Here is an 18,874-nt window from a genome sequence, read left to right as displayed (position 1 = left end):
ATTAATTCAGTGCTTTCAGCTGCACCTTCCTTTTAATAAGAAAAATGAATGTATTTTAATTTTGTTCCAAAACTGCTTTTGGGGAAGTTAATTACTGTTATCTTTAATTGAGTATTTGAAAGAATTGTTTCAGAATCTTGAACCTGTCTTTTTATGACCAAACAAGAATGAAAATGCAGAAGGACAAGATAAAGGTTGTTATATCTTATGCCTACTCAGTAAGCATGCGGTAAAATTATTGTGGGATGCCAGTAAGCTTTTAGAATGCTTTATGTAAAGACTTAAAGTCCAATAAGAACAATTAAAAAAACCACCACCACCACCAACAACAAAAGCCACAGAAGAAAATTTCTTTATACCTATTAGCAAGTCTATGCTATGCTATCATTTTAATGTTGTTGCTTTGTTACTTTTTCACAGGAAAAACATGCATTCTTGTTCTACTTTGAAAATGCTTCTCATTTGTGTTGATACACGTTCAACCTAACTCTGCATAGTATTAAATATACTCAGTTTGTGTATATTTCTGTGTGTATATGTATATGTGCATTTATAGTTTTATAAGCAAACTGTACTTTTATTTGGACTACTTAAATGTGCAGATTCTTTAGAGACTTTTCATGTATCAGTATGCTGTAAATAAAGCTAAATTTTCTATAAGGATGATCTGCTGTGAATTCTGCTAGATATGGTCTCTCTGGCTATGGCTGCACAGCATAAACCTTTTACACATTTTCTAGAAAAAATATTCCTGAGAAATTAGGAGAGAATTATTGCAATAGTTAGATTTACAGTTATTATCCAACCTCAGATTTTCAGAGGTAAAAATAAAAGACGTGTAGCTCAGCTGTATGAACTCTTCAGTCATCCATTATTATCCTCTTGTGTACATCAAAAATAACTGTTGTATACTTTCTACAAATTTACAAATGTCTCCAAACAGTTTTGCTGGGTCTTTCACTTTGGTTTTCTTTGGTAGTAGTTGTGAGCATCCAGCAAAGTAGAATGGCTTTTGTAGGGAGCTTTTTTTAAAAAAATAAAATCAAAGGTGATGCCAAGGGGGAGGGGGGGAGGAGAAAGAAATATTGGTGATATGCAGATGGTTGTACTGGATGATCTTACAGGTCTTTTTCAACCTTAGTGATTCTGTGATTCTATGATTCTAAGCTTCTACGTGCATTACTCTTTTCCATATATTTTTGTTCGTTTGTTTTCTTTATTGTATCCTTTACTGCCTAAGACTTTCCACCTCTATGGGCTACTTCTTTTTAGGAATGTTCGAGAGTAGCGGACTTTAAACAGACTGATGAAAACAAGCTAACTATGGGCAGGACAGCCTGTTCACAATTGTTGTGTTAATGTTTTGAGTGAAATAACCAGGTCAGTGAGCAATTGGCCAATGTAAATTTCAAAAACGTGCACAAGTAACACTGTGTTTGTTTTTTTCTTTTCTTTTTCCCCTCTTGTTTAAAGTGCTTTTAAAACTTTCATGAATAGTCTTTAAGGGAACCTCCTGAACATCTTTAATGACATTTTTAGTTTGGTATACAGCTGGAAATAAGCTGGTTCTTTGATAACTTAAGGTGTGGGAAGCTCTTGAGTTGAACTACTTGGTCTACAGCATTTTCTGGAGGACTTCACTTTTTCTACTCTTTTGCTCTCTAACTTTTTATTTTTACTTTTTAAATCGAGCTTAGTTTTACTACAGCAGTGTGATGTGTTTGTGTGTGTGGTTTGGTTTTTTTTTTTTGATTCGGTATAAGTCCCACTGTTTTCCCTTAATATTGCATGTAGGGTCAGGGTTTTAGTTTAAGAAATGCAGTAGTTCTTTGCAACTTGAAGCATAAATTTGTGTCACTATAGAGGTACTATCACATAACTTTACACAGGAGCTGCTTCCCAGCCTTCTAATGAAGTCATCTATAATATCACAAACTTAAGTGCATCTGCTGGAAGGAAACGTACTCATTGTTTAGCTGTTTTTTCCCAATGACTATCAAAACATGGACTACTTCAATTGGTAGATCACTTTGAACAAAGCTTGCATGCTTAAAGCTGAATGCTTTAAAAATATAGATTAATGATTACTTTGAGTATGAATACCTGTGGTTTGAATCAGTGGTTTGAGTATTTGTGTTATGATTCCACGATTGATATTTGTTTTAAAGCACGGTAGAGTTTGTTACTTACCATTAATTTAAACGGTCTATTTGATGCTTGCTGTTTATAGCCAGCACGTGGTATCCTAGACTCTAATTTGATCACTATACTGAGACACATAAAATATACTGAAATAGCATTTAGATTTAAATAAAGAAATATTTAGTGCCTTTGATCCTGTAATCAGTAGGTAATTTCTAGGTAATTACAATTCTTAAAATGCCTCTGTTTTTCTACCTGCTTTGCATGTAGAACATGATACTTATGTCTCTGAGACTCTGGAAGGCTTACTGATAGTAGCCTGTGTGGGTGATCCTTTCTATTCTTGTGCTTTTGGCCTTGAAGAATGATTGCACAGCTGTAGCCTGCAGCCATGGGCTGCAGCTGAATTTTGCAGTTTGGTTTTTTTGTACTTGGATTTCTGTAAAGTGTGAGAAGAAAAGTTTGTATTTAAAGAAAGAGAGTGGCTAGGTCTAAGAACAGATAACAGTTTAATGTACTGACTGATCATTATTATAAAAATGATACCTCTTAGATGGATACCTTTGAAACACTTATTAACATTGTACATAAAGCTACCTAATTTAGTTTGTGTTTAAATGTGCCGTGATGTACCTGCTCCAGTAAGTCAGTCTGCTTCTTGCTCATACATATTTACCTGTTAACCTTTCTTTGCTACCTGTTAAAAATGCTGTTCTGAAATCTTCTGTCTGTGAGGTTATCACTCCCGTTTTCTTTCTCTGCATCTGTGGTGGCGTGAGAATGGGATCAGTAGTCAGAGGCTATGTCATCTATTAGACTGACTTCTACAGCTGAGAGGTGACAAACTCTTGATTACAAATCAAGATCCTTTAAGGTCTGAAATCAAACCAGCAATATTCAAGGCAAAGTAGAAAGTGAAGGCAGTTGCTCACATCAATTAGATCAAATTTAGCATCTCGGAACAAAAAGGTTATTTCTAGGAGGAGGGGCAAGAAGAGAATGGAAGGGGTGTTCTTGATAGAGGGGAGAGATGAGAGAAAGCAGCTACCTCTGAAGGGGACAAGTCAGGCTGTTAATTGTTGGTGGAATGTGATGGGTTGGCTGTAGAGGGAGAAATCATACTGAGCACATAATTTTTATTATATGGCTCATTAGATATATTTGATACCTAGCACAGTTATGAATTCTAGCTGTTATGTCAGTTTGCCTGTAAAACTGCAGACTGTGTTCCAAAGCTCGTATTTGGGAAGTGGTTTTCTGGTTTCCCTTGTGGATGGCATGAGAGATGAAGTGACTGTTTAATAAGAAGTGTCCCTCTACTGATATCAGACTATTTTTGTCCTGAGTCAATCGTTCACATTAATGTACTCTTCTTCTTTTTAAAATTTGTCTATGCTTAGTTACTCTTCTTTGAAGTCACCTGAAATATGAATAGATGCTGTTCAAATAAAGCTAGAAGGTTTTTTGAATTCAAGTACTTTCAAATGTTTAATTTGCCACCTTTTGATATTTAACAGAATAAAAATTATTGTTGCTGTTTGTAAGGCTTGTCTCCTAGTTACCAAACATCTAATTTCCAACAATTTGTCACATGAGTACTTCACTAGTTCCTGTATAGTGAGAGAGTTCATAAGACATAATCCTGAAGATCAAAAAGTCAATATCATTTGAACTAAAGTAGTCTTGTTAATCAGTGTAGAAAGCAATTTTTGTGTTTTCTTTTTAAAGTTGATAAGGTTATAAAAGCTCTCATTTTATGGTGTATGATATAAGAGCTTTCCAAACTGAGGGCTTATGACCTCAACGCTTTGCTGTCTCTGAGTGCCCACATATGAGTTGCTCACTTTGCCTTTTATGTTGACTGACTAACTGGTTGTAAGAAAAGATGAGAAGAACTGTTTCTTTTGGAGGAAAAAAAAAAATACAAAAAAGGTCATCTTTTTTTCCTTGCCATTACAAGTTTAGCTTTCTGTGTAGTGTGATTTTCTGTTCTTGTTTGCTTTGTTTTTCCCTCAAATGTAATATAGAACATACGAAAATTTCTGTGCATATGAAATAAGAGGGGCCTAATTTTGCTCCTCTGGGAAAGAACACAGGCATGTCTGGTCCTTGGCACAGAAACCAGGGGCAGGCTGAAGGCAGAGCTGTACTCCAGCAAACCTGCTCATATCACTCTGAGCCAGGGAAGGAGCCAGTGGATTGCTGCTGCTTTAGCTGCAGACAAGAGAGGAAATAGGAGCGGAGGGGAAAGCTTGAGGAGAGCTGTGCATACCTCCTTGCATCATGAAGGACAATGAAAATTGGCAGAGGATTTGTCCCCAAGGAGGGGTTGGTGTTGTTCCCATCATTCTCACTCACTGGGCTTCCTGAAGGAAGGAGGTGATTTATCTCTTTGACTGTTACAGCTGAGCCTTTCATTGGTGGGAGGGACGTAAGCTCTCATGATTCAATTTCAGCTCAGCAAGGAAATTTCTGTTGGATCTTCTTTGCAAATGAAGTATTACCATCTCAATATTTAAGTAGTTATATGACCCTTAAAAATTAGAAATTTAGAGTAAGATCATGCCTTTTTTTAAGTAAAAAAAATTGCAATATGCTTTGAGAACCTGGTGGCTTTGAATGCTTGGATTCCCTCCTTAAACCTCCTTCCTGCAGGAAAGCTGAGATTTGTAATAAAATCTTGTGATGTTGCAGCTCCAGCAATTGGGAATTACTGAAAATTATGCCAGATGTTGAGAGCTGCTATAAAATGATGTGAACTGGCAGACGTGGAAAGAAACATCCTTAATTGTCAACCTTTAAATATGCAAAGATAATCCGTTTTACAAATGCACAGTGCCTGTTGTGATAACATTTTGGTATTCTGCCTTCCTTACCCTTCCTGTGCTGCTAAAACTGGTAAAAACTGTAATCAAGCTGCCAATCCCTTATTTTGAGGTACAGTTAATATTCAGTTCTTTTTTTCTAGGCTGTTTTTGAAGGCACTATATTGGAAACTGAGCCAGTGATTAATAATGTGAGCTTTTTTCTCTAAGAAACACAAAAAATGTAAAACAAAATTTTTCAGGTTATACTATCTGAGATATATGTTGTGATATGCCAATCAAGTCATGCACAAAATATAACAACTAATTCATATCTGAACTATGTTTAATGAACTTCAGGTAAAAAGGGTAATTTGAGATCCTTTCAGGCTGTGTGTAGAATGTTTAACTTGTATTTTTTTAATTACATTTATGCATAATAAACTGATTTAATATAGTGTGTGAATTAAAATAATATGTTTGCACGTTATTATTAATGCATTTTAAAATTTAAAAAATATTGGTTAAATATTCACATTTGTTAATGTTAATAGTTCATTAAAAGCATTTGTCTGTTCTGCAGGATTTATTCAGTGATGTAAGTCAACAGCATTTTCCACAGTGAATGTAAATCAGTGCTATTATTGTCAGCAAGAAGTTGGCATCTAGTGGCATTACGTGATGGATTAATCATAGTGGGGAAGGCATTCTTTGAAGATGATGACTTGAGTGTCTTTCTGTGAGCTGACAGTTTGTAAAGGTAGCTGTCCCTTACCTTCCTTATCACACAGCTTGGGTCATAGGCTTTGCAATACTTAATAGGCATTGGCTGGGAATATGAATTTGGCAATAGAATATATAGAGTTAGAGAAGATTTCACATGGTTGAAATTGCACTGAATAATCCTTGCCAGCCTTTAAAGCTGGCAAGATTTTTAGGTGCGCAGTCTGTATGCTTGCTTACGTTACGCAGTCACTTCTTAGTATCTCAATAATAGAACTGTGTATTTTTGGTCTTTTTTGTAATGGATATGTTGCTGTATTTATCTATATTTTAAGACTATTAGTTTCTCTATTTGTTAATGAAGTTACACTGATAAAACTTGTAGCTTTTTTTATTATGTTTTTTTATTTCAAATATATAAGCTGTGCTTTTACTGCAGAACCATGAACCTTACCTGTGCTGACACTGAAATAACAAATGTAGACTGTAATGTTTAGTCAAAAGCATGACCTGAGTGCATATGTATGTTACTGAGCAATTATTAATCTGTCCAGTTCATTCACCAACACTGAAGTTGAAAAATCTTAAAAACATGGGAAAGTTGTAAAAGTTGTACAGCTCACACCATTTTTAATGATCTTGCAACTTTGTTGCTATTGGTATCAGACCTCATTTGATGAACAGTAGGTCATGAATGCCATTATGTGTTGCACTTGGGCCTTCAGTGCCCTGCAGGCATGCTAAGAGATAGTGGCCCTGTCATCATGTCTGGTCACCATCTTCTAGCTCCCCTCCTAGAAAGCCAGCATTCAGTAGGTGTCTTCACTTGCAATGATTTTCCTAAGTAACAAGTAAGAACTGAAAACAATTCCTGACATTATCATTTCTAGGTGTAAGTGTGTTTTTGTCCCTAACATTGTCTTTTTGTTACTGCTGTATGACTACAATTGTGTCCATTTAAATTGTTTTATTACTTGTTTTCATTGCAAGAATACTTATAGGAGTTGAATATAACTTCTTCAAAAAGCATTATAACATTATATCCTTTAAGGTCTTTGATTAATTATTTCAAGTTTGCAAAAATAAGCTTTAAAAAAACAAAACTTTGATGCACTTGTTGGCAGAGGCTTTTTAGGATGTTTTATGAAAAGGATTTTTACTTGTTGTGGTGCTTATTTTTCTCCCCTAGTGTTGTCGTTTTAACTCTTCTACTTGATGTTTTAACACAGAGAAATGCTTGTAATGTCATTTCTAATTTATCTGTCAGTTTAGTTTTCTACTCAATATAATTAACAAGTTTTTTTTTTCGTCTAGAGTAACAAATCTACTATTGTATAAACCTTTAACGTCAACATACTTCTGCTCCCCTTCTCTGTGGTATATTGAGACAAATCTGCAAGAATCCAGAAATAGCTTAGACTAGCCATTATTTGACAGTTGTAAGTCTCTTTGTGCTTTCATTTTTTGGAAAGCTTTTTTCAGCCCCCTACTCTGCAGAAAAATGGCAATCTGTGATGATGTAGTTAGAAATTCAGATTACAGTGTAAGTTGCAGTTTCAGTGCAGATAGAAACAACTGGAAGCTGTGCTGTTGTAATTTGGACTACTCTGTTCTTTGCTTGCTGCTTCAAGTATTCGTTTTCATTTTTGTGCTTTCAAACTATAAGAATGCTATAGGTATGAATATGCAGTTAGCAGACACTTGCTCGTGTTCTGGAATGGCTTTTATTTTAGTTGCAGGCATGGACTCCACAGAAACTGGGCTATCTTCACATGTCTGATTTGAAACTCACAGTAGTTACAGTTGATGGTAGTGCTATTATTCTGAATTTACAACAGTATCACGGTAACAAGCTTGGCCAGTCTTTTGGCAAAGTGAGTAAGGAGATGGGGTTTCAGCTAATTCAGCTGTTCTACTAAAGCAGTATTACTAGAATATTTCAGTTACATTTATGAATCATTTTATTTCGTCCTCAGATCAGTGTTTTAAAACAATTTCCTGATTTCATTCTATTGACTATAGATTTTGCATGGATTCTTAGAAAAAGAAAAATGAATCAATAACTAGTCCAAATAAGCTCACATTATGTGCTTACATATTAAGTAAATCAAGAGAGAAATGTAGAGTCCTTTTAGATACTGAACAAAGCTGATCTCTGTCAGATATGTAGTGGATCCCTTGACTACCATTTTGTTCTTTCATTCACGAATCAATTTCTAATTAGCTTTTTGTGTGCCAGATAGAGCATAGCTCATCTAAATGACTAGAAGTCTGTTATAGTAGTAATTCTGAAGATCTTATTCTTCAGTTTTGTGTCAGGATGTGGAACTATTTCACAGCAATATGTGCTTTTTCTTGAGGCAGCCTTATGCTTTGAACTTTTTTTCTTGTTTCCTTTATTATCATAGAATCGTAGAATGGCCTGGGTTGAAAAGAGCCATCATGATCATCGAGTTTCAAGCCCCCTGCTGTGTGCAGGGTTGCCAACCACTAGACCAGGCTGCCCAGAGCCACAGCCAGCCTGGCCTTGAATGCCTCCAGGGACGGGGCATCCACAACCTCCTTGGGCAACCTGTTCCAGTGTGTCACCACCCTCTGAGTGAACCCTCTTGTTCCCTTACGTATGTAGAAAAAGTATCTGTGCATCTTCTCATCTTGGTACTTAGTTGTGCATCTTGGAGAAGCACACAAATTCATTTGAAGTTGCAGTGCTACTTCCTTCCAGCTTGCATTGGTGTAGAGCATGGAGTAATTCCTTTCTGAAGAGGCTTTTGTGCTCTGGTATCTGCCATTCCAAAATGCAGAAAACTTGTACTACTCTGAACCTTCCTCTCTTGTGTTTGTAGTTCTTGTTGTATGTCAGCTGAGCTTTCTGGTCCACACTTCTTTGTGAGACAAGAATTGGTAATTCAATTCTTGTTATTTATTTGATAGCTGTTCTGTCTAGCTATATGCTGTTTGTATTATATGTATGCTTTCCTTTATAAACCTGAATATCAAGCCTTTAAGCTACAGCAACTAGAGCAAGCTACAGGGAGACTGTGATTCCTCATGCCTGCCTTTTTTTGTGTACCTGATGTCCCTGAAAGCCATGCGCCAGGAAGTTACTTCTCTTTGTACAGTGGCCAGCTTCCATTTTCTGCCTCTCTATGGTTTGGAGGAAATGCTAAGGCTAGGGAGTTATCACATTTGCATGTTTCATCTATACAGCTTGAATATCAACAGAGACACTATTTTCTGTATGTTTGAGAAGGGACAAAGCTATTAGATATGATTTGGATATTTTTTGGACAAAGGCAGGGTAGAAGTCTTTTGTGCACTCAGTTCAGCCTTGAAATGTCTCAGATACTTGTTTGCTTCTGAAATAAAATCTTCTTTAGGTCGTGCTGTTTTTGTTGTTGTGTTTTTTGTTTTCATTCTTTTTATCGTTGAAGACTGCCAGCTCATGAAGGAATCAGATTGCATTATCCCTTGTCTTTTAAATATTAGCTGGAAGACTATGTCAATGTTGATGTCTTGATTCAAAATTTGAAGACTTAAAATAGACATTAACATTATTACTGTGGAAAGCTCATCCTAGTTAATCTGTTGTTTGATTTTTGAAGTACTATTGCCTATTTTCTTTAGCTGAGTTTTAGATGTTTTTTATAAGGACTTTAAGATGTAGATCTTATATTTTGCTTTTCCTGAGTGTCAAAGAATACCTCATGTGACAGCACGTGAAAATCGTATCTGGGTTGCAGCTCCCCCATAGCACTTGCTGTATGTCTTCAAGTTTTACTGCACCGTTTCATTACTGTTCCCTTTTCTTTTCCTTCATCTGATACATTAGCTATTCTTCAGCCTGTAGAATACTTCTTATTTTCAGACTAGCCTGAGTAATATTTCAATTAACTCAATATACAAGTGGTTTCTAAGTAAGTCTGCTTTATCATAGTCCATTAGATCTTCTGTGTTGACTTGTAGCATATTTTAAGATAAAATAATGTGTTTTTTTTTCTCACTCCCTCATTGTATTCTAACCTTATGTCACCTGTGGATATTGATTTGTGCTTTGATAGCCGATTCTAGAGTAAGGAGGGAGGGGATAAATGCAGATTTTCTCCAGGAAATCCTGTATGCTGGGCTGCATCAAAAGAGAGGTGACCAGCAGGGACAGGGAGGTGATCATCTCCCTCTGCTGTGCCCTCACAAGGTCCCATCTGGAGTACTTAGTCCAAGCCTGGGGCCCCCAAAACAAGAAAGATGTGGAGCTGTTGGAGTGGGTCCAGAGGATGTTACAAACATGATCAGAGGGCTGGAGCACCTCTCCTACAAAGAAAAGTTGAGGGAGCTTGGCTGGTTCAGCCTGGAGAAGAAAAGGCTCCAGAGAGACCTCATTGTGGCTTCCCAGTACTTGAAGGGAGCTTCAAGCAGGAGGGAGACCAAATTTTTACATGGTCTGATACTGATAGGAAAAGGGAGGATGATTTTAAAGTAAAAGAGGGGAGACTGAGGTTAGATGTCAGGAGGAAATTTTTCAGTCTCAGGGTGATGTGGCACTGTAACAGGCTGCCCAGAGAGGCTGTGGATTCCCCATCTCTGGAGGCATTGAAGGCCAGGCTGGATGGAGTTTTGGGCAACCTGATCCGAGTGGCTGGTAATCCTGCACACGGCAGGAGGGTTGAAGCTAGATGTCCCTTCCAACCCAAGCCATTCTGTGATTGTATGAAATCCTTGGCAGGCTTTCTAAAGGGTTTCCTGTTTGTTACTCATGATTCAAAACCGTGTACTCTGAACATTAGAACTGAATTAAATTTCCTCAGGTTTGTTTTGTTCATTGAAGACCATCAGTGCCATGGAAGGCCATGTAGTGTTAGGTAAGTGAGGAGAATTTTTTTTAGAAAAATGCAGAGTCAAGCCGTCTATTTAAAAAATGAGCAGGAAACTGTCAAAAAAAAGCTTGGGTCTGTTTCTGGCAGGCCAGTTAACACAGTGTAGATGTAGCAAATAAGTAGGCAAGAAAGCTCGTATGAGAGACAAATGTTATGAACTGTCTTACGAAGTCATACACCACATCAAATATGTGGAACCTCAAGTTCCTGCTTCTGGTGGAATTTTTAATTGTTAGGAACACCTGGAGTAAAGAAGTATTTGAGAAAAAAATGTTAAAGGAATAGATTACATTAGTCCCTGTAGAATCTCACTGAAGTGTGAGAATGAGCTCTGTGACAAGTTGGGATTCTGCAGTGAGGAAGTGTATGGATGCATACACTAGTGGTTATTAGATGTTAAGGATAAAAAATGGATAATAAGAGTTTGAAAGAAAAAAAAAGATTGATTCTGTGAGTGTGATTGATTGCCTTGGTCTGTTTGAAAAGTAAGTCAGACTTACTAAACTGAAAGAACAGGCTTCACCTCTGCGTAGCGCTCTCAAGAAAATGATACTGGTAAGTTGTATTGTATTACACTCTGCCATAAGTCCATATCACTTAATGCTATTTGAATTGCATAGCTGGAGACAACATTTGAAGTTTCAATTTATGATAAAGAAATGCTTTTAAAATGAAAATTAAATAGAAATGTCCATTGCAAGATTGCATGTTTTGTTCAGTTGGAAATACTCTCTACTACAGTATCTGAAATTTTATTCAGCATTAGTTGTAAATATGGAAGTTGGAATGAGATGAGCTTATCTGATTTGCTTAAAAATGAAGTGGTACCCAAACCTGTGCTATGAAAAAGCCATCAAGTTATTTTTTTCTTGGTTTCATTTCTGGCCTTTTCAAACGGTTCATTCCCATTGAGCTAAAGTAGGGTAGCACATAATGGTAATTAAAGAATGCCTTTATCCATCTGCCTACTGACTATTGTGCTTTGTGTCTTTCTGACTACACACTGTGCTGGCTGTGAACAGCCAAACAGAAGGACTTTCCCATTAGGTTTCAAATCCTAATGTTTTGTCATCTTTATATCTCACAGAGTTCTGAAGCCTCCAGAGTGGTAATCCTGGAGCGGTGCTGGGTTGTAGACTTCAAGAGTAAAACAGATGTTTCAGTAATTCTCAGTAAGTAAGACACAGCTCAGTATGTTCAGTGTGAATTTTTTATTTCAGTCAACAAGAAACAAAAATGCAGTCACTGGTGCTTTGGAACTTTGCCATAAACTTAGCTGAAATATGTTCTTTTTTTCTGTTAATGATGCACACAGCTAAATGTTGTTTTTCTCTGAATTAATGCCAAACAGACCCAAAAGCCATAGTATTACTCTTTCTAAAATCAAAAATCATCTTTCTCTGGCAGTAAGTTTGATACTCTGGTTTATTAGGTACTATGTAGAATACAGGATTTATGTTGATGCATACCTAGTTCATTTAGGATAAGAGGATTCATAATTGCCAACATCCTTCTTAAATTAGGGCTTTGTTTTTTCTCACCTCCTATCAGCTTTTCATTCACTGGACTTTGTTCAAAAAAAAAAAAAAAGAAAAAAATTAAAAGAGAGAAGGATTGCATAGAAATCAGAACCACTATTTTAGTGCAAAGACTTTCATTTGAGAAATTCCTGTCATAGTTTTCTCTGCAGGAACAACTCAACCATTCTGTTAATTTTTTTTTTTTTTAAGGAGTGGACTCATTCAATTACTATTGCAGAGTTATGAATTCTTTGGGCCAGTTTGCCATTTTCTGTTAGTTTTAGTGGTCTGAGAGGTTTAGAAAACAATTAAATTCTGCCTATCTCAGTCTGAGAAAGTCAAGATTTTGTTGTGTATTCTTATTCTATCCAGTATGCTCTCAGAGTTTTAATAATTTCCAAACATGCAGTAAAATGAGGGTCTGATAAGGGAGGAATTCTTATACATGTTTCATTTTCAGAGTGTCTTGCTTTAAAAATGTAGAATATAAATTGCACACATGAAACTGAAAAATGCATTTCATTTTAATATTTGTGACGTGTCTGTCTAAGTATGATCACTCAGAGTACATGCTGTAGTTGAGAGCTGGATGAATCTCTTCTATGGTCATGGTAGGATCGTGCTAGCCTGAGAGTAGTGCTGGTGTATTAGTAAAACTGGCCATAGGGGAAAAAAGCTTATGCTGCATTTGTGGAACTGATGTCCCTACTTTCTGTTTTTATAAGCACCAAGATCTCCAGGTCACTTAAACAAAAATGTTACATTAATTATGTTAACCTATGTCCTCATTTCCTTGAAGTGATTCATAGTGTTTAGTTGCATTTGAGAAGGATGAGACTTAAAATGTATTGACTGTGGATTTTGTCCTTTTCCGAATAATATTTTGAGGAAAAGATCCAGCCCTGCATTTAATGGAATGCATTAAATGAGGCACTGCATTAAAAAGGACTTCTTTCTGGATTTCAAAGCATTACTTTGCATAACTATAATAGCTGAATGATCACCATTGACTCTCAAATTGAGACTTTTCTAATTATGCCTTTATTGATTCTACTTCATTAATTGAAATCATTGGCTTTATGAGGTGGTGATGTTAAGTTTGGATACAAATACAGTCATTCCAGTTCCCTTCTGGCACTTCTTTTATAATGCTGGAACATAATGCTGCTATAGCAAGAACTTGGTTATAATTACTGCCACAATTTTTTCAGTTGTCTTTGAAGCCTGCAAACATGACAGCTTCTGTGACAATGAGGTTGGCAGATTTTTAGTCTGAAGACTGGAGAATCAGACAGCAGTGAGTACTGAGTAAGCACTTGAGTCTTCCTATGGTGAAGAGACTTGCAGTTTGCATGGAAAAAGAAATGTACTCTCATAGTTAGGAACAGAAGTTGTTACTTGAGAGACAAACCTTCTAAAAGACAGAGTTTGAAGGTTAGTAGTATAGGTAAAAGTAAGGGTGAGATGTCTGACTGGTCTTTAAAAAATGCTTTAGAGGAGAAAAGAGGAAACAGTACAGAAAACTTGAGGTATGCAGAGCTGTGAAATGATGATGAATACCTGGAGAGCGAGCAAAGGAATACAGCAGAAGATAGAGGAAGAGACAGGTAGAGAAGAAATGGATTTCCAACTTGGCAGTTTTCCTGTGCTGGAGAGCAAGGGCAAGAGGTTGGCAAATGTTTTATTGGATGGGAAGAGAGGAAGCAGGCCAGACTATTATGAGATATTAAAATAAAAGTGAAGAGGAATAAAGGTAGTATACTCTATACTGAGTAAGGGTAAAATAGCAGAAGTGAAATAATACTCAGTGTACTCTAGGGAAAAATAGAATTCAGATGACAAAAGAGGTGGGAAAAAAAGGAGGACCTCAAGAATGAATTGAAGTTCTTTGTCAGTGGGAGCTTTTCACATGAAAGACTAGTTGCGTTGTCACTAGATGGTCATTGAGATATCCATTGTATATTGGGATCCAAAAGAGAAAGGGAAAAAGAAAAGGCTGTAAGATGTATATATAGAGAGCTTTAATATGTCCAGGTGAAAGCAGGATAGAGGATGTACCTGTTCACAAATGCCTCTTGGGCAACTATGTCAGAACACAACTGATCCATGAAATTTCATTTGTAGTACAACAGGGAAGAAACAGCAAGATAAAGAGAGCGAGTGGTACATGTTCAGGCTTGGAACTGCAAGGAGAATTTTGGAATGAGCTTCTGGCTGACTGTCTCTACCTTTCTTTGAGTAGTGGGCTGAATCTTCACTGGATGGTGAGAAACTGGGACTAAATGGGATACCTAAGAGGAGAAAGTTATCTAGGACAGTACAGTAAACATGCAGAGTAAAATAAATAAATTTTCATGCAGTACTAGTTATATTATGGAGCTGATTGCCTCACTGTTGTGTACACTGAAATCTAAGTGGAATGCAGAAGAGATCAGGCAATTGTAATGGATTGATCTGTAAGAGCTTTAAGCTAGTTCTTTCAAAACTAACTCAAAGCATTTCAGAGCAGATCATTAAAGTACACAAAGACTTGTTAGGTGAAACATCACTCTGGTTTCTTGTATGCCCTTGTAATATTAACTAGATGCTATTAACAGAGCAGGTCAGACATAGAAGCATAGAATCAGCAAGGTTGGAAAAGACCTACAAGGTGGATCTGATTGAATACTCTTATGAGGGTTCATGTGTGTCATGAGTGTGATTCAGTCCTGAAGTCCAGGAAGGAGTGATAAGGAGAGTATTTTAGCTATTTTGTCTGAAAAGATTTCAAACCTGGAAAGTGCTGCTGTGCACTAAGATATTTGAACAATGCAGTGTTAACTTCCTGTGCTTCAGTTCTCCTCCTGAATCACCACAATGGTCGAACCTTACAGTACAGATGAGCATCATAGCCTTTTCAAAAGCTGAAACATTTCTCTAAATCATTACAATTACATCTTCTTTTCTTCCGCTGGAGCTTGGAAGCCCTGTCAAAGGTGGCGTATGTGGTAAGGTGCTAGCTGTGGATGGGGGAGGGGCAGGGGATGGCCTAGGTGAGGAGGGGCTGGTGCTGCCCTGTGCTGGTTTCAGGCAGCTCCAGCGCCACTACTCCAGGGTCTTGCAGCCAAGATAGTGGTGCCTCTGTGAAAATGCATTTCACAAGGGGAGGAGTGAAGAAGTGTGAGGAACGGCCCTGCAAGCACAAAGGTCAGAAAAGAGGTGCACCGGGTGCTGAAGCCGGCATTTCCCTGCAGCCCATGGACAGGCCAGGCTGCAACAGGGAGAAGGTTGGTAGTTTTAGGTCACAGTTAGATTCAGACATCTAGCCACACAGCTCTTGCCACCCTGTTCCATGGAAACCTATCTGAAGAGCAATCTAAAGTAAGCTTTTATGTATGCAGTAAGTACGAACAAAAACTGTGCTTGCTTTCCTTCATGTGGTGTTGTACAACAGAAAATTTGGGAATGAACCCAAGAGACACAGGCGCAGGGAAATAAATATGGATGTGAGAGTACGTGTTCAGGAACTTAATTCTCTTGATCTGTAGATCTTTTCAGTTTTTCAGGATTGTATTACTTGTATTATTGTAAGTAGTTTCTCAGTAAGAAGTAAGGAAGTAAGAGCTCTGACACCCAGGTAGGGCTAACAAGGCATGGAGAAGAAGAGTGAGTGAATATGGGAAGATTACAGGGTTTCTGAGGCAATGTTACAGTTAACTGGCATGTCTTGCAGAGCGCCAGGCAAAATGCTTGCATGTAGGCATACCCCTAAGATGGCAAGCATTCCCTTTTTCCATTGACAAGTAGTATGTAAGTCACATGGAACATTTTGTTTCCTTAAATGCTGGTGGTTTGGAAAGGCGGGTCAGTATCACTTCCCATTTTTAAGGTGGACTAACTGAGGCATACAATAAGGTTACTCTTTCAGAATTAAATAGAGGATCAAGATCTCTGAATCTTGCCTCATCTGAAGTGATAGTTCAGCCACACTGTTCATATCAGTGTGATATACTTCCTTTTTGCAAAAGCAGCCCATTTTGGTGCAAAGGCTATACTTAGCATTCAGTGAATGCTGCATTACTGCTGCTCAGTGATCTTCATTGTGGTGCTTAAATACTTGCGTGGTCTGTACAGGTGTGCTGTTTACGTAATGAAAGGCCACGGCATGTGTTAAAGCCTGCTGGTATTAAAAGAAACAAGTTATTATAGTGCTGTAGCCAACCTGGGGAAACAAAGTTTTGTATCATGCCGTATTTATTTCAGATACTTCAGTCTTTTTTGTGAGCTTCTGTGGGGAGTTAATTGCAGATGATAATGGTAATTCCCGGAAGTTTATTTCAGAATTGCAAAATAAAATAAATAAAAGAAAAACAAAAGCCCAACCATGGAGGATAAAATTCTTAATTAAATTCCTTATCTTTGTTTGAGAATTTAACTTTCAAAGGAAGATTAGCATAGCATCGCGAATAACCATGGGATGATTTCATCAATACTAATTTGAACATGAAATGCATCAGCATATAGAATTCAGTCAGCTTTGTGAATTAAAAGCCTCTGATGTCTGTATTAGAAATATCCTGCAGATATAATTTACGTATCAAAGCTTCGTTCTGCTTTTATTACAGCATATGCTGGTTAGCTGTGACAATGCTTTGTATTTTAGAGTGACAATGGTTCATTGATATTCCCAACCATTTCTCACTACTGAGAATACACATTTTGCTCCTGTGGGTGAACAGGGAGAGAGAACCTTAAACCTACTTAAATGCTCCAGATATGTGTATTGGCATAGAAGAGGAAAAAATTTACCCTCTAGAAAAGGTGGGGCTGTCATCAGGGACACTGGTCAGGTGCTTTGTACATGTTTTAATTCAAATACTGACAGTAATTTATTTTGTTCTCTGTTCAACATAATTTTATACTTAGAACTCTCCTTAATGAAAATAAAGCAAACCATACTGTATCAGTCTTCCTGACACTTTAACATATTTGGTAAAATAAAGCAATACAGCCTTCTTGAGGGGAAAAAAAACCTGAAAATTAATACTGAATCAAAGAAGTTTTAGCAAACAGCATTTCCCCTTTAGTGTGTTCTACTTTATTTTTAATAGATTTTTAAAAGTCTATTAAACTACAGTCTTTTGAAAGATGTGGGTCAGTTCCCAGCAACTGGAGGTCCTTTTTCTGGGGACTTAGTTTCTTCAATTTTCCTAGAAACCTAGGTTTCTGATGAAGAGTTTTGATTAAAATAAAGTACATACGAAAAATCAGACACTTATAACAGGAAATTTTTTTCATCTTTAAAATAACCAAAAATTTCCAAGTATTTGCAAAGGAAAGAGGCAGTTGCTATTATTAAATCAAAAATTTGGGGAAACGTGAGTTTGTGTAGTGAATATAATAATTTTAAGATTTATTTTAGGATGATGAAACTAATACTAAAATATACTTCTGTCTTCAGATAGTTGAGTTAGAGTAGAAGAGACTTTTCAGTACTTTGGGGATATTTCAGTTTGTCTGTGTGTTATTTTGTTATTTGATAGTTTGAGCAGAGAGGTTGAATTCTTTGTGTGAGCTGCAGAAGTACTAAGGGACCATAACTTTATATACCGGCTTCAGTTGGAGAAATTCTGCTGAGGTCAACCTTCAGGAATTTATTGGTGCATAGAGTCTAGATCAGAAAAGGCTGTCTTAGCAGACTTCTTTTTTTTTTTCCTCTGTCTGCTTCCTGATCCTATCAGGAGTCTCTGTTAGTGAAATAAGGAATAGAAGCAGTGTAGCCACAGGACCAGATTAGCTTTCCTTAACATCAGTGTAAGCAGTGTCTCTATTTCTGTCCACAATGTGTATCAAGAGACAGGAAGTCAAGAGAAGTTTGAAGGTTCTTATACACTGTGGAAGCTGGGAAGTTTCTGGACTACAAAACTTTACTTCATAATGTATGTGCAACAAGCAACACTGCTGGCCAAGTGGATGCATGTTTGTATAGTCCCAAGTACTGCCTCCACCTGTTGTAGGGCAAACATAGTGCCCTGCTACAGAACCGGTTCCTGCAGATGTCACAGGTGGCACCTTGGTATTGGCGTGCTTTCACTGTCTTAAAGAAATATCAGTGCTAATGCTGGGCATTGATGCCATGCACTAGAACTAGTGATGCTTCCTCCTCCTCTTCCCTTTTCCCCTGAGGCTGGTTAGTTGATTTTCAACTGACCAGCTCAATTTGACGGAGTAGAAATGTGAGAAGAAACAGTTTGACATCCAGTTATTTATTGCAGCTGTGGTCTAGAGTTTAATGGCAAATATGAAGACTATGTCTGACTTGACATATTTTTAGATTTACACTTGTGTTAATATAGTATAGTAGCAGTTAGCTTGCATTTAAACACTCTGCTAGTTTCTGTGAAACAAATGAGATATCCTGGGAAAAGCTGAGGACAAAGCTTTGTATAATGTTAATTTATAAAGTGATTTCAATTAGCTCTGTACAATTCTACCATCAAGATGAATGCTGCCAGATTACTGTAGGTTATGTCAGTGTCGCAGTGCCTGGGACAAAATGACTGAATCACAGTTTGTTTATTTCATGAGTTTATGCACAGAATCATAGAATCATAGAATTAGCTAGGTTGGAAAAGACCTACAAGATCATCCAGTCCAACCATCCACCTACCACCAACAACCCCACTAAACCATGTCTCCCAACGCTATATCTAAACGTTTCTTGAACACCTCCAGGGACGGTGACTCAACCACCTCCCTGGGCAGCCCGTTCCAGCGTCTGACCACTCTTTCAGAAAAGTAGTGTTTCCTAATGTCCAGCCTAAATCTCCCC

The sequence above is a fragment of the Numida meleagris genome, chromosome 4 (assembly GCF_002078875.1).
Source record: "Numida meleagris isolate 19003 breed g44 Domestic line chromosome 4, NumMel1.0, whole genome shotgun sequence".
In the NCBI taxonomy this organism is placed as follows: Eukaryota; Metazoa; Chordata; class Aves; order Galliformes; family Numididae; genus Numida; species Numida meleagris.
The sequence above is the reverse complement of the archived record's forward strand: the minus strand, read 5'-3'. Positions refer to the sequence as shown.